Below are 16,028 nucleotides of genomic sequence, written 5' to 3' on the forward strand. Positions count from 1 at the left end.
CTCACTCAATTTCTATGTATTTACTGTAAAATATAAAGAGTATGTATTTGGTGGTAAAATATGTAACAGATATGTTCAGTTTCATAAACAATTTTAAAGTGAATATCTATGGTAACCACCACTAAAGTAAGCAAACCAAAATACTCCTAGCACCCAGAAGCCCTCCATATGTGTCTCCCCAATCACTGTCCTTTCTCGCCTCAGTGAATACCTGACTGGAATAACCTTTTCCATGCATTTCTGTATTCTTTACTACATACATATGCATTAAAACACATAAAAAACACAGTTGACTTCTGCCTATATTTGAACTTTATATGAATAGACTTAGATGGCATATATCCTTAAGTGTTGCTTATTTTGCTCACTTTATGATTATGGAACACAGCAGAGAAGGAAGAATGTGCCACACTGCAAAAGGAATCTCTACATGGTGGGAGTAAGTGGTTTTTAAAATAAACATGTTTCTGTTTTCTAAATTTTCTGCAATGTAGATTACTTCTATTAATATGAGACAAATGCCAGTAAAAGCTACCCAGATAAATTCCCGGCTAAAACTTAGCATTACCCACTTTTGTATCTCCTTGGTGTCTATTCCTTAAAAGGAACATTCTGGTAGTTCCAACACCTAAAAAACACAGTTCCTAAAGAAAACATTCAACATTATTTAATCATCTACCTATGTTAGATGGTTTTCTTAGAGTGATGACTTTTCCTCAAACACTCAAGTTGGTGATAGATCGACATCGATATCAATATATATCTGCTCACACCATACTTATGAAGAATTTGAGGCATGTGTTTTGAATCACATTAACAGTGATCATATTAAATGAAAACTGTCATTAACGCAAAGCCAAACACCGTACAAATTATACTGGAAATTTCATCTTTTGACTCAGCCTGATGCTTAGGAAGATTTGGCTTCTGCAGCAACTTCTTACTAGATCTGTCTCCTAAGGCAAGAGAAACGAAAGCAAAAAAAAAAAAAAAAAGGATTGGGACTTCATCAAAATAAAAAGCTTCTGCACAGTGAAGGAAACAATCAACAAAACTAAAAGGCAACCTACAGAATGGTTGCAAACGACATATCTGATGAAGGGTTAGTAACCAAAATATATCAAGAACTTCTAAAACTCAGCACCGAAAAACAAACAAATAATCCAGTTAAAAAAGTGAGAAGACATGAATAGACAGCTTTACACAGATGACGTACAGCTGGCTAACAGACACATGAAAAGATGCTCAATATCACTTAATAGCAGGGAAAACAAATTAAAACCACAAGGAGGTATCGTCTCATACCTGCCAGAATGGCTAAAATTGACAACACAGGAAACAAAAGGATGGATGCCGAGAAAGGGGCCCTCTTAAACTGTTGGCGGGAATGCAAACTGGTGTAGCTACTATGGGAAATGGTATGCAGGTTCCTCCAAAAGTTCAAAATAGAACTATCCTACGATCCAGCAATTGCACTACTGGGTATTTACCCAAAGGACACAAAAGTACTGATTTGTAGGGATACGTGCACCTCAATGTTTATTGCACCGCTATTAACAATAGCCAAATTATGGAAAGAGCCCAACTATCCATCAACTGATGAACAGAGAAAAAGATGTGGTATATATATCCAATAGAATATCACTCCACCATCAAAAAAAAAAAAAAAAAAAAAAAAGAAATCTTGCATTTGCAATGATGTGGATGGAGCTAGAGAGTATTATGCTAAGCATAGTAATAATAAGTCACAATAAGTCAATCAGAAGAAGAAAGATGCCATATGATCTCACTCATATGTGAAACTTAAGAAACAAAACAAAGAACACAGCAGGGAAAGAAGCAAACCAAGAAACAGACTCTTAATGATAGAGAATAAACTGATAGTTACTGGGGGGGGGGGGGGGGTAGGCGGGGGGAAGAGTTAAATAGGTGATGGGTACTAAGGAGGAGCCCTGGGTGTTGTATGTAAGTGATGAATCGCGACATTCTACACCAGAAACCAGTATTACACTGCAGGTTAAGTAACTGGAATTTAAATAAAAATATGGAGAAAAAGAAAAAGATTTGGCTTCAAGTTGTTCTGATCTCAAATCTAGGATATTCTCAAGAATAAGAAAAACAGAACAGAGTGTCTGCAGCATAAATCTACCCCAAATTTCACGACTGATTTCAAACACATCAGAGGCTCTCTCCAATTTGCTGGAATGGAAATCATCAGGATTATCCTGAAGAGACACTGCCAACCATTCCTTTGGTAACTAGGCTATTCTGTAGTAACTACCACCAAAACAGGTCTGGAGAAGTCACTAGGACGAGCAACCCACTCTCCGTTTCGCAGACACAAGCCACCGCCTGTAACACAGAGAAGCAGTGGCTGTAAGTCGGTGATAGGTTCCAAATGAACTAACTGCCAAAACATGTGAGGGCCTTGAACCACAGGGTTTCTAGAGTAAGAAGAGGTGTGACTGTGTAGAAAAGCAGGCTACCATTTATTAACAATCCCCTCCAAAAACGGGTACAGCATTCATGTCCCTTCAGCATTTTTCAGAAGTGTCAACTCCTCCCATCTCTTAACATGTCACCTGGAAACCCCAGCTTTTCAAAGACCTTTACCATCTTTTCTTTAGATGTGTGCCTTTTTTCTCCCTCATAAGAGTCAATTATAATTATGGGGCACCTGGGTGGCTCAGTCGCTTAAGTGTCCGACTTCGGCTCAGGTCATGATCTCATGGTGCATGAGTTTGAGCCCCAGGTCAGGCTCTGTGCTGTCAGCTCAGAGCCTGGAGCCTGTTTTGGATTCTGTGTCCCCCTCTCTCTCTGCACCCCCACCCCCTCGTGCTCTGTCTCTCTCTCTTAAAAATAAACAAACATTTTTTAAAAAGAAGCAATTATAATTATATTGTCAGAGGTTCAGCATTTATAATCTGCCATATAAGCTGAATCAATCTTCTAAAGTCTTACAACATGAACTCATGCTGCCTTGGCTTTTCATTTTTAAAACCGGTCCTGATAAAGCAACAGCATGTGCATTGGATCCCTGGACCCCACCTCTACAGGGATACGTACTGCTCCTGGGCTGGAGGAAGGAAGCAGCTCAAAGAGCAGGACCACAGCCTGAGCAGAAGAAACTCCTGTCTTCCTTCGGCCACTGTACAATTACACAGGCATTTCTGCAGAGGACAGGTTAGGCACAAACACAGAAAACCAGTACCAGGTGTTCCTCCAAGGCAAAGGAATGGGAACAAGCTACCTCTGCTACAAACTTTGATACATGTTTTCCTGGAGTCTACCTCCTGTCTAGCTATGCTGTTAGTTCTCATGAGTTCGTAAGTTACACAGTCCTCTAACAGAGTTTGTATGTTACACAGTCCTCTAACAGACAGTGCATGTAAAATAGGCAAGGGGCAAGGGGAGAACTCTGTCATCAGAGTTCTGCATAAGAGCCTGCCTTGATCCTCCTGTCCCTCCTAGAAGTCTCTGTGTATACAAAGAACCTAGTAGGTCAACAGATCAATATCTCAAAGGTATATGTGTCAAGTTGCTTCAATAACATTATTCCCTGTATAATGACGGCTGAATGCTGAAGTATAAAAAAGTGAAAAAAAAGGAATGGGAAAATGAAGTTTCCAATTTATTTTCAAATGAAACGCTCCTCCTTCCAATAAACATCATCCCTTAAGTAATACACATGCAGGATGTCTCTCACAAGTCTTAGTGTAGGTCTTGGTAACTCAGAAGTATGAATGCTCCAAATGTAGAATAAAATATGATTTGAAAGTTTAATTATATAATATTCTTTTTAAAATATTTATCAGAACATAAACCTAAAATTAAATATTATTCGGAATACAAAAAATAGACTATAAAAGAAATTCTGAAATTATGAAAGCTTAAAACTGCACTATGGGAGCACCTGGGTGGCTCAGTCGGTTCAATGTCCAACTTCAGCTTAGGTCATGATCTCATGGTTCATGGGTTTGAGCCCCACGTCGGGCTCTGTGCCGACAGCTCAGAGCCTGGAGCCTGCTTCCGATTCTGTGTCTCCCTCTCTCTCTGACCCTCCCTGTTCATGCTCTCTCTCTCTCAAAAATAAACAAACATTTTAAAAGATTAAAAAAAAAAACTGCACTATGACTTTTTTCTTTTAGGTTGTATCATTTCTTTTTTTAAAAACTTTATTTAAATCCAGCTTATTTAACATGTAATGTAATAATGGTTTCAAGAGTAGATTTTAGTGATTCATCACTTACATATGTCACCCAGTGCTCATCCCAACAAGTACCCTCCTTAATGCCCATCACCCATTTAGCCCATCCCCTCACCCATCTCTCCTCAGACTGTTCTCTGTATTTAAGAGTCTTGGTTTGCCTCCCTCTCTGTTTATCTTATTTTTCCTTCTTTTCCCCTATGTTCATCCATTTTGTTTGTTGAGTGAAATCATATGATATTTATCTTTCTCTAATTGCCTTATTTCGCTTAGAATACATTCTAGTTCCATCCACATTGTTGCAAATGACAAGATTTCATTCCACTGTGCGTGGGTGGGTCGGGCTGTGTGTGTGTGTGTGTGTGTGTCACACCCTTTTTATCCATTTGTCAGTTGATTGACATTTAGGCTCTTGCCATAATTTGGCTGTTGTTGATATACACTATGACCTTCGGACACCTATTTTAGAAGTCATTTTCCTTACTGTTAGACTTGGTCCAACGCTCTTTCAGTGAAACTAGGTTCCATTCCAATCTCACTAGTGAGAAATGTCAATCTACAGACTGCCTAGCCACAGATCAAATTTATCTGTTATTCTGATTAAACAACTGCTGCACAGAATTCAGAGTATTAGAGAAGCTATTTTGGTAGAACAGAGTGTCCCGGCCACCCAAATTTTCCATCATTCCAAGAAATTCTCATCAACCTAAAAACCAAGGGGCCTACCTCTGAGCTATTGGAACAACTGAAATCCAAGAGGTGCCTCTTTCCTAACCATCCCCTAGCCATGGCGGTTACTAACCTCTCCCAGAGAAGGAACTAAGAAACTCCCATTGGATATAAAATTTCATTAGGCTGGCCTCTGACAGAGGCTGATCACGACAGGAAATGCACCGTGTTCCCTGGCCTGAAAATTCCTGATACATGGTTCTCAAATTGGGTGTTCATCAACACAACCTGGTGAGATTGTTAAAAATGCGCATTTTTGGTCTCTGGTCCAAACCTACTGAAGTTGGGGCCCAGGAAGGTGAATTTAAGAAGTCTGCCCAAGTGGTTCTAGCACACACTAGAGTTTGAGAAGCACGGTCTCCCATACTAGTGACACAACACCGTGGATTCAGGTTTGAGTTTCACATCCCAAGTACGTTAAGGTCTCAGGGTGCCTTATATCACTTGAAGGAAACTACCACACTGGTGGTACCCAATGAGCCATAATTCCTGGTGTTCGTGCACCGCACAATCCCCTCTCATACTGACTCTGGACTTAGCCGTGCGACTTGCTTTAGCCACTGAGACACGAAGACACGACGCAAGCAGAAGCTGGATAAGCATTTACACGTGGAGGATGGTCTTGAGATGCTCTCCTTGGAAGGCAGCAGCCATGCCACAAAGAAGCCCAGGGTGGACTACTGAGTGATGAGAGGCCACGAGGGAAGAGTCTCTGGAGGGGGGCAAGCAATCTTGAATGTTCTAGCTCCTGCACAGCTCCCAAGCTGAAGAAGCCACTCAAGCGACCCCACGTGTGCCACGGAAGAATCACCAGCAGAGCCCAGGTGATCCACAGAATTTTAAGAAACAATAAAATCATTTTTAAGGAACTAAGTTTGGGGGATGGTTTATTTTAAAGCAATAGATAAAGGAATCACTACTGACTGAGTTTGTTTTTTTTTTAATGTATCCTGTGATATAATCTCTAAAACTGTGGTTATTGATACCTAATTTCCTTGCACATTTGCTATGGAAACTGCATCACCAGTATGAACTTATTTAATGGCAGTAGGTACCGCCACCCCCATTTTGCAGATTAAAAGAAATGAGGCTTTAGGCATCCAAGAAGTGTTTCCAAGGTCACGCAATTAGTAAATGCCAAGCCGCAGAAGCATACGAGGCCTTCCAAACACCGTACGTTAAATTAACCCTGCCATGTCCAGTAGGGTTTTCACTGAGCTCCTTGCCATTCCCTTATTTAGATTCTTGTGGCCGCTGATTCAGACAGATGAGTATAGATTTGTGGTTTCTCCTACACATCACCGGGCTCTAAAGACAGCCTAAGGTTCCTCATGTGCACATCACAGTTGCTAAGTGCTAGGGCTTTGGCTGACTAGCAACAGACGTTTCTTTATTCCAGTCAGATGTGAAGAGCAAGCTCTGATTTCCAAAGGGAAGGGACACAACGACTTGTCACTGCTTTTTCACTGATAGAGAGCCTATAATCATAAAGGCACACAGGCAAGCCTGGGATCAATCCATTCGCTTCTCCCATGGTAACGTCTTCAAACAATCAACACCATTTATTCATCCTCCACCTGTCTCCAAGAAGGAGCCATTAGATAAGACCAAGTTCATACATTAAGAAGGACTTCTGGGGCGCCTGGGTGGCTCAGTCAGTTAAGCGTCCAACTCTTCGTTTCGGCTCAGGTCACACGATCTCGGGGTTTGTGGGTTCGAGCCACATGTCGGGCTCTGCACTGACAGTACAGAGCCTGCTTGAGGTTCTCTCTCTCCCAGTCTCCCAATCTCTCTCTGCCCCTCCTCCTCTCACTCTCTCGGTCTCTCTCTCAAAAAAAAAAACAAACATATAAAAAAAAAAAAAAGGAGGACTTCTAAACTCAGAGGTTGAGACACTAGTGTTGGAACTGTACCTTCAGAATGTGTGCATGGTTATAGACGTTAAACATCAATAAAGGTGATGAAAAAATAAAAGTTAAGAAAAGGAAAAATAACATTCTCGCAGCAATAACTGAAAAGATGAAAAAAGATTTCTATCAGCGGCTGTTGAAAGCATTCTCTTTTCTTTATCATTTGCTAAATACAGCCTTTTCTCTTTTTTTAGGGTTTTATTTTACTGCCAGTTAACATACAGTGTTACCTTAGTTCCAGGTGTACAATACAGTGATTCAACAATCCACACATCTCCCGGTGCTCACCATGACAACTGCACTCCTAAGCCCCATCACCTATTTTCCCCATCCCCTCACCGACCTCCCCTCTGGTAACCATCAGTTTGTTCTCTATAGTGAGGAGCCCATTTCTTGGTTTCCTATTCTGTCTCTTCTTCCTGGCTCATTTGTTTTGTTCCCTAAATTCCACATGAATGAAATCACATGCTATTTGTCTTTCTCTGACGGACTTTTCTCGCTTATTCTCACTTAACATGATACTCTAGTTCCATCCATACTGTTGCAAATGGCAAGAATTCATTCTTTTTTATGGCTGAATAATACACATATATATACATACGTGTGTTAAGGGTCTCACTCATATCTTCCATTCTTCTCGAGTCCGATGATTATGCTTAACGATCGTTGCTTTAAATTCTCTATCAGGGTGGGAGGGTGGCTAAGTGGCTCAGACAGGTAAGCGTCTGACTCTTGGTTTCGGCTCAGATCATGATCTCATGGTTTGTGGAATCAAACTCCGCATCAGGCTCTGAGCTGACAGTGCAGAGCCTACTTGGGATTCTCTTTCTCTCTCCCTCTCTCTCTCTGCCCCTCCCCCACTCATGCACGCACTCACGCTCCCTCTCTCTCTCAAAATAAATAAACTTAAAAAAATAATAACAAATAAAGAGATAAGTTCTCTGTCAGGCATATTACTTATATCTGTTTTGTTTTGATCTCTGCGTGTGCCTTGTCCTGTTCTTTCGTTCAGGATAAATTTCTCTGTCTCATTTTGGCTGCCTCTCTGTGTCTGTTTCTGTATGTTAAGGAAGTCAGCTATGTCTCCTACTCTTGCAAGTAGTGACTTTATGAAGAAGAGATCCTACAGTGCCCTGCAGTGCAATGTCCCCTGTGCACCAGAACCTGGCACTTCCGGAGAATAGCCTCTGTGTGTTGCTTATGCCCTGCTGTTGTATCTGAGCCACTTTTCCTTTCAGAGCAGTCGTCTACACTGACTCTCCGTTGTGGGCTGTGCTTGTTCTCTGTGTTGTTAGCAGGACCCAGGTAGGCCAGCTCTGAGGGGGGTGTGCACCCTGGGAACTTGGGAACTGGACAACAATGTTAGCAAAAGTTGCATGGGGCCACTAATCCTATGCTGGATCCCCAAAAGCACTACGGTGGGCCGGGGCCGTGTGCCAGGGTGGCCAGGGGCGCAGGGCTGGGAGTGTGACCCAGTGGTGGCTGAGGGTGAGTGGCCAGGCACGGTGCGGTGGCTGGGCAAGGCACGCGGAGGCAGCTGTGCACCTGGTGGCTGGGCGTGGTGCAGGAAGGTAGCCGAAGGTCACAGCTGGGCTGGGTGCCACGCTGTGCCTTGGTGGGGCACACGGGGCAGCTGTGCGTGCAGGGGCTGGGTGCGGTGAGCACACAGCTTTAGCAAAAATTGCTCTCAGCCCTAGGCCAAGGCTACCGGTGTCTGTGTAGCCCCGCCTCCTGCAGGTGCCTCTGTGTTTATGCCGGGGGGCAGGGGAAGAAAATGACAGCTGCCAGCTTGCTTACCTTCAAAGAGCCCTGCCAGCACTCTACAAAATCAATATGAACACATCTGTCCGATTTTGGAATGTGTGGAATCCAAATAGATCAGTAACTATAATAAATGGCAAGAGGTTGAATTCAACTATCCTAAGACTGAAAAAATAAAAATCTTTAAAAGTAGAAATAAAACAAAATTTAGCCATAGTGGCTATAAGATATGTATTAGAAGCAAAAGGCTCAAAAAAATTTTTTTAAAAAGGATATGCCACCTTACGTTTAAGGTAAACAACATAAAACCATTAATGAGAATGAAGTAGGACACCGAGTAATAAACAAAAAGATGTAATAATCATACATAACAATGTAGCTACAGGATATACAAAGCAAAAACAGTCCTAATTAAATGGAGAAACTGACAAATTCATAACAAGAATGAGTAATTTTAACATGGGAGAATGTCTAAAAACTTATTTTCAGAAGCTGATAAATCAACCAGACAAAAAAAGAAAAAAATGGAGGAAGGATGTAGATCTGAACAACAGATTTGAATCAACAGTTATTTCTATACAAAGAGAGAAGAGTGCGACAAATACCCTTCTTTTCAAGCACACACTGGAAATATTTTTAAAATTTAACCATGCACTAAGTAACAAAGGACATCGACAAATTTCAAAGAACCAATTATCACAGACCTCATTCTCTGACAATGTGTAGATAGGAAATAACACGTGAGCTAAAAAAAAAAAAAAAAAAAGGGAAGAAAAAAAAGAAAATATTTTACAATGAAGAGTGCAAAATATTTAGAGAAGAATGACTGTTTCTGCCATCACAGTTTGTAATATTGTGGAGGAGGCACGCAAAATCATTAGTCAAAAATCACTATATAATATACAGTATGTGGACTAATTAATATATAACAGCAACCTGCGTTAAGGGCTCCGAAGAAAAGCAGAATGCTAAAAGAACACGTCAGTTGGGAACCTAGTATCTTCTGGGGGTGTGAGGTTAGCTTTCCCTGAGGAAATGATACTTGGGGCCGGGGAAGGAGGAGGGAGGGCACACACACTCCATGCAAATGGAAAGCAAGGAATGAGTCTCAAGGAGAGAAGGGTGAGGGGTATTTGGGGATCTGAAAGGCAGACAGTGGCACTGGAGTGCAGAAGCAAGGGAGAGTGACCTCAAACAAGTGTAAATAAATGATACCTAAGAAAAGTAGATTCTTTTCTAAAAAAAAAAAAAAAATGTTTCTTTGTTTATTTTGAGGAAGAGAGAGAGATCCAAGGAGGGGCAGAGAGGGAGAATCCCAAGCAGGCTCTGCACTGTCTGCACAGAGCCCAGTGCAGGGGCTCGATCCCACGAACTGTGAGATCATGACCTGAGCCAAAATGAAGAGTCAGAGGCGTAACCAACTGAGCCACCCAGGCACCCCAAAAAGTAGATTCTTGAAATGTAAAAGAAAACAAACAAGGACTGCTCTTAGCGACTAAACACCTTCAAGAATATAAAAAGCACTACTCACATCTAACTAGAAAAGTTTTAAGGAGGTATTCTAAGTTTAGAATTCTCAAGAACTTGTTTATTATTTATCTCTTAACTGCCATTATTGACCAGAACAGCAATAATTTCTCTAAGTCCTATCTTAAACTGTATTTTTCACCCGGTTAAGATGTTAGGAATTAAAATCACCCTTCATACCCATTATTAAATATCCTTCTACCCATGATGGCTTTCCGTAGGCATGCCAGGATGTTAACTATGTCTTCTAATGCTTCGATTCCATACCTGTAAAATGGGTTAATAATCCATCAAACGTGATGATGGGAATCTAGATGGTCTAAGTGATAATCCATGTAGAGGCAAAATGGTACAATGTGACAGAATGAAGGCAAATGTGGTGCATATCCCAACGCCACCACCTAAGAGCTTTGACTCTTTGGTGGCCAGCAAGTGACTTTGGCCAGTTACTTAACGTTTCATTGCTCGGGCTTCCTCAGTGTGACATGCGCTTCAAATACTCCCTATGCTATAGTTTTGAGGATAAAATAATTCACATAAAGTCCTTCGCACTCCACAAATGTGAACTGGTATTACTATTAAAACTGTTTTTGTGATGCTATCCTTGAGAAAAGCCCTTCAAGTGTCTCATTAACCAGATTTGAATCTTCCCTCTACCCCTCAGTCAAGTCGTCACAGCTGACAATCCTCGGGACTTATATTTTACTTTAAACGCTATTAGATTTGAAACATATTAGCAAACAAAATTTCACTATTTCAAAATAAAAAAAAAATTAATAGCCTAATAATACACACCTACTTCTTCAGGATCGTTAAACCAGCAAAATTCTTGAAACTCCTTTATTTTTTTTTAATTTTTTAATGTTTATTTATTTTTTAAGGAGAGAGAGACAGAGCACAAGCAGGGAAGGGGCAGAGAGAGAGGGAGACACAGAATCCAAAGCAGGCTCCAGGCTTTGAGCTGTCAGCACAGAGCTGACGTGGGGCTCGAACTCATAAACTGCGAGATCATGACCTGAGCCGAAGTCGGATGCTTCACTGCCTCTTGAGATTCCTTCTAAATCACTAATTTCAGGGACACTTGCGTGGGTCAGTCAGTTACGCATCCGGCTCTTGGTTTTGGCTCAGGTCATGATCTCACGGTTCGGGAGTTCGAGCCCCACGTCAGGCTCCAGGCTGACAGTGAGGAGCCTGCTTGGGATTCGCTCTTCTCCCTTTTTCGCTGCCCCTCCCTTGCTCACACTCTCTCTCTAAATAAATAAATAAACTTTTTAAAAAAATCACTGATTTCATTTAACATCCTCATAACCTACAAATCTATTAGGTGTTTTCACTGCCTCTAATTTTGTGTTTTGAGAATGCATGCTGCTACACTCAACGCACTCAAAGGCAAAGGTCTTATGTGTAGTTCACTGTACTTGGTGCATCTCTTATAAGTTCCCTCCATTGTTTTGTCTACTCTTTCAGATAGAACATAAAACATTCACAGAACTCCAAAACTGTGACATTCTAAGGAAAACTGGGCCCACTCCAGGAATTTTCACTGGCACAAAGTGAGATTTACGATGTTTCCGTCCAATGTCTTTGCACCCAAAAATTTCACACCACTTCCACAGGGTCCCAGGGGCTGAATTACTTGAAGGAAATCTCACACCAAAAAATTAGGAACTTAACCAATTCAAGCAGCCCAAGTTGGTGGCACGTGTCTTATGGGGCTCTGGGCCTACCTAGCATCAAACTACCATTTGGGGCGGAAATGAAAACTCTGCAAGAGAGTCTGAGTAAGAATAACCCAATTTTAAAAAGTGAAAAACTTGATAAACATGACCTTGCTGTATTCATCCTGTGCTAGTTAGCATATCAGAGTCAACTCGGGGGTAAATTTGTCAACTGGCCAGAATTCGCAGAAGTAATTTGCTTCCCAACTAATTAAATGCAAGCAGACCCCAACACTGTCTCTCCATACCTCTGTAAAAATAAAATCCAACATGCTTTGAAACAGTCTCCATGAACATAGCATTAATTTTACAGCCAAAACACAACACTGAGGTACCGAATACTGGGTTTAAATTTCAAGGCTGAGAGGAAACTTAGAAACCACCTTGACTCACTTTACTACGGGAGAAACGACATTTCAGGGAGGAGAGTATTATGAAAAACGCAGTGAAACTGTTTAATGCCTAAATCCGTTATAAGAAGGGAAATTTTCCAAAAAAATTTCAGGACTCTAGTACTTCAGAGGCTAAATCTGGGTGACACAAGGGCAGAAGCAGCTATCCCGGCACTGGCTGCCACCTCCTGCTCCCCACCCCCTCCATCCCCCCCCCTCCATCCCCCCCCCCCCCCCCCCCCCCGGCCAACCACAATGGCCCAATGGAATAGTGAACTGCTGATGACTGCTGAATCAACCAGGGGTAAGTGAGGAGCCTCCTGCATGGATTTAAATTAGAACCAGAACCTGAGGGAAAAATTACAGTACGAATAGAGTAGTAATCATAATAGTAGGAATGTCGAGCACATAGAGCATGTTAAGAGTTGGGCATTAACACATGCATCCTGACATTTAACCAGTTAATTAATCATTTAGCCATTTAACTGTTGCCGTCAGTGCATTTAATCCTTACAGTTACCCTTTTAAGATGATGTGCTATATTATATTTATTTGATAGATAAGGAAACAAGGGACAAAGAGGTTCGATACTTAATGCAATTTCCCACAGCTAGTAAGCAGCAGAGGCAAAAGACAAACCTACACAGCCTGATTTCAGAGTAAAAATAATTCATTTCATTGATGGAATTAAACTAGCTACATGGAAATAATACTGAGGACATCAAAACAAACACATTGTATAGCTTTTAAATTAAGAAAGAAAAAAGAACATAAGAACATTCTCCTTGTTTTTCTTCCCTTGTAAATCCTGAGTCCCCAAGTGACAAAATGTACTTTAATCTACATACAGGAACACGGCAGATGCCCCAAGTGTACCCCATCATTTTTTCCCGCCACCTCATCTGCAAACTAAGCTCTCTTTTTTTCTAGCTCTCTTAGGAGAAGTAAACCTCCACATCCATACAAATTAACTATAGGGCTAAGAACTGAGGCTGCCTACATCCACATGACTTTATTATTTGTGCCAAGAAATTCTTACCCGAAGATAAGGCTATAAATCAGTAAATAACTTCATTGTTTGCTTCAGGAACTTCCCAAAAGTCCATTTGCCCCAACAATAGACTACTCAAACAGTCCACAGTATTCCCTCAACTGGACAAACAACTCACTTATCCAAGAACTGTGTACTTAACAAGACTTGGTTAAGAGCTTTGTCTCACTGTTCCCACTAATCCTAAACCATTAGATCATGAACTTTACCCAGTTTCAATCAGATCAGTGCAAGACCCACCTTAAATCTGTAAAGGTCACACCCAAAACCCTACAATACAGGCCCACTCTCTCTCCCTAGTGAAGTCTGCCAAGACCATCAAGGCGTGTTCTCACTGTACTAAGCAACAGGTTTGCTTGGCTGAAACTATTCTGGACTTCTTTGGGGAAGGTGACAGACAACAGAAGGAAATGACCCAATTCTATTTCAACTGCTCACCCATCAACACCACCTTTTTAAAAAATCCCTTCTTCCCTCATACCTATTCTAGACCACAGGTGAAATTAAATACACCGGGAAGTGAGATCCTTATAGAAAAAGACAAACATATGCCAGCACTTGAAAGGGCCCACGTAAATCTAACAATAAATTCAACACGAGGTTTTGAACTACATTTCACTGCAGCCACAATTTAACTCTAAGCTATAGTGGATTAATTACACATTTTAAAATGGTCTAAAAGGATCCCTAAAATTGAGATTTAGAAAGAAAAGAAAAACAAAGGCCTCAAAATGCCAACGTTAAAAGTATTCTGCCATCTGACCAGATTTTACAAAATTTCCTTCAATCAACTCATATGCCTCTAATGTTATGTATCAAATATAAATACATGAAACATAGCCAATCTTATAAATAAATAAATAAAATAAATCATTTTGACATCACCATTCATTTAATCACTTTCATTACTTCAGTTCTATTTATCCAATTAATAAAGTACATAACCATATTTACTAGAATCCTATTTTATTCCTGCCTTTCCATGAATCCCACTTTTCCTTAGAAGAAAATAAAACAGTTGCAGACCCAATTGAATGTATTAAGATGCCAAAGGTAAGCTTTTTAATGAAGTTGAAGCTTTTAAACAAGAAGAATTTGTTGCATCATATTAAACCGTGTGGGGGGGGGGGGGACCTGGGTGGCTCAGTCAGTTAAGCACCTAACTCCTGGTTTTGGCTCAGGTCATCATCTCGTGGTTCATGAGTGCCAGCCCCGCGCTGGGCTCCATACTGACAGTGCAGAAACTGTTTGGGATTCTCTGTCTCTCTGTCCCTCCCCTGCTCATGCTCTCCTTCTCTCTCAAAATAAATAAATAAACTTTAAAAAAAAAATTTTTTTTTAATGTCTTTTTATTTTTGAGAGACAGAGCACGAGCAGAGCAAGGGCAGAGGGAGAAGGGGACACAGAATCTGAAACAGGCTCCAGGCTCTGAGCTGTCAGCACAGAGCCCGAAGCGGGGCTTGAACTCACGGACCGTGAGATCATGACCTGAGCCGAAGTCGGACGCTTAACCGACTGAGCCACCCAGGCGCCCCAAATAAATAAATAAACTTTATTTATACATAACATAACATATAAACATAACAATAAAATAAAACATGTGTATTATATATGTATATATGTGCATATTATGTATGTGTATGTGTATACATGTATGTATGTATGTGTACACATATGTGTGTGTGCATATTTGGGTATAAACGTGTGCATGTGTTTGTGTGTGTGTGTGTGTGTGTGTGTGTGTGTGTATTCATCCCAAGGTAAGAAAATGAATGCAACATAAAGTCCCAATTTTGTTTTTCATAGCCTGTCAACACCAGCCCTTTCAAATATTATCATTCCTTCCTGTGGAAGTGTTGCTAACCGTGTTACCGTAAGCATCTTGCTGTGGAGTCGTATACGTAGAGGAGAGAACGTGGAGGGTAGAAGAGACCAGGTCTGTATCCTAGATTCCCTGCTCTATATTGGAGGAAATAACTTATTCTCAGATAGCCTCAGTTCACTTATCTGGAAACGAATGATATATCCACCTACTTGGCATAATTGACATGAAGACGAAAGGAGATAATGTATAAGGTACTCGGTATACGGCCTAGCACATGGTGGAAAGGTCTCCATAAATGTTCGTTACCGATCGTGCATGTTAGCTCCCTATAACTGTGGTCCTAAGGATTTACAAGGTATTAAAGTACTTCCTAAATAATTAAAGAAGTATTAATTATGCAACAAGATCTTTAAGATCTTCATATCCTTTCAACCAATACTTCTATTTCTAGAAAACTAGCCAGGGGAAATGACTAGAGATACTGTCAAATATTCATGTACAAAGATATTCTTTAAAACTTTATTGTTAACATCAAAAAACTGGAAACAACCTAAGTAGCCAAATATTATGCTACATCTCTATGACTGCATGGTGTACAACTATTAAAATATTCGTGAAGAATTAAGAGCATCCAAAATGCTCCCTAAAATTAAAACAATATCCTATGGACATACATTGCAACCATGTTAACAATTACATGTCATTCAACATGTTTAATTTAACAATGCATGTCAACAATTACATGCACACATCCACATATTCAGAAGAAAAGAATTTAGAGGAAATATAAAAGTATTAACAATGTCAAGACAATGGAAAACCAGGTAACTTTTACTGTTTCCTTTTTCACTTTATTTCCAAATTTTCTACTGTATACCCGAATTGCTTTGATACTTGGGGAAAAAAAA

General features: G+C 40.6%; 1 protein-coding gene across 3 annotated transcripts in view; it reads right to left on the reverse strand.

The window, feature by feature from the left end:
- The window catches only part of NME7 (NME/NM23 family member 7), a 262,956-nt gene that overhangs the window by 157,496 nt on the left and 89,432 nt on the right, over nt 1–16,028 (reverse strand). The window lies entirely within an intron of this gene.

Source organism: Neofelis nebulosa, chromosome 15 (assembly GCF_028018385.1).
Source record: "Neofelis nebulosa isolate mNeoNeb1 chromosome 15, mNeoNeb1.pri, whole genome shotgun sequence".
NCBI classification, from domain to species: domain Eukaryota; kingdom Metazoa; phylum Chordata; class Mammalia; order Carnivora; family Felidae; genus Neofelis; species Neofelis nebulosa.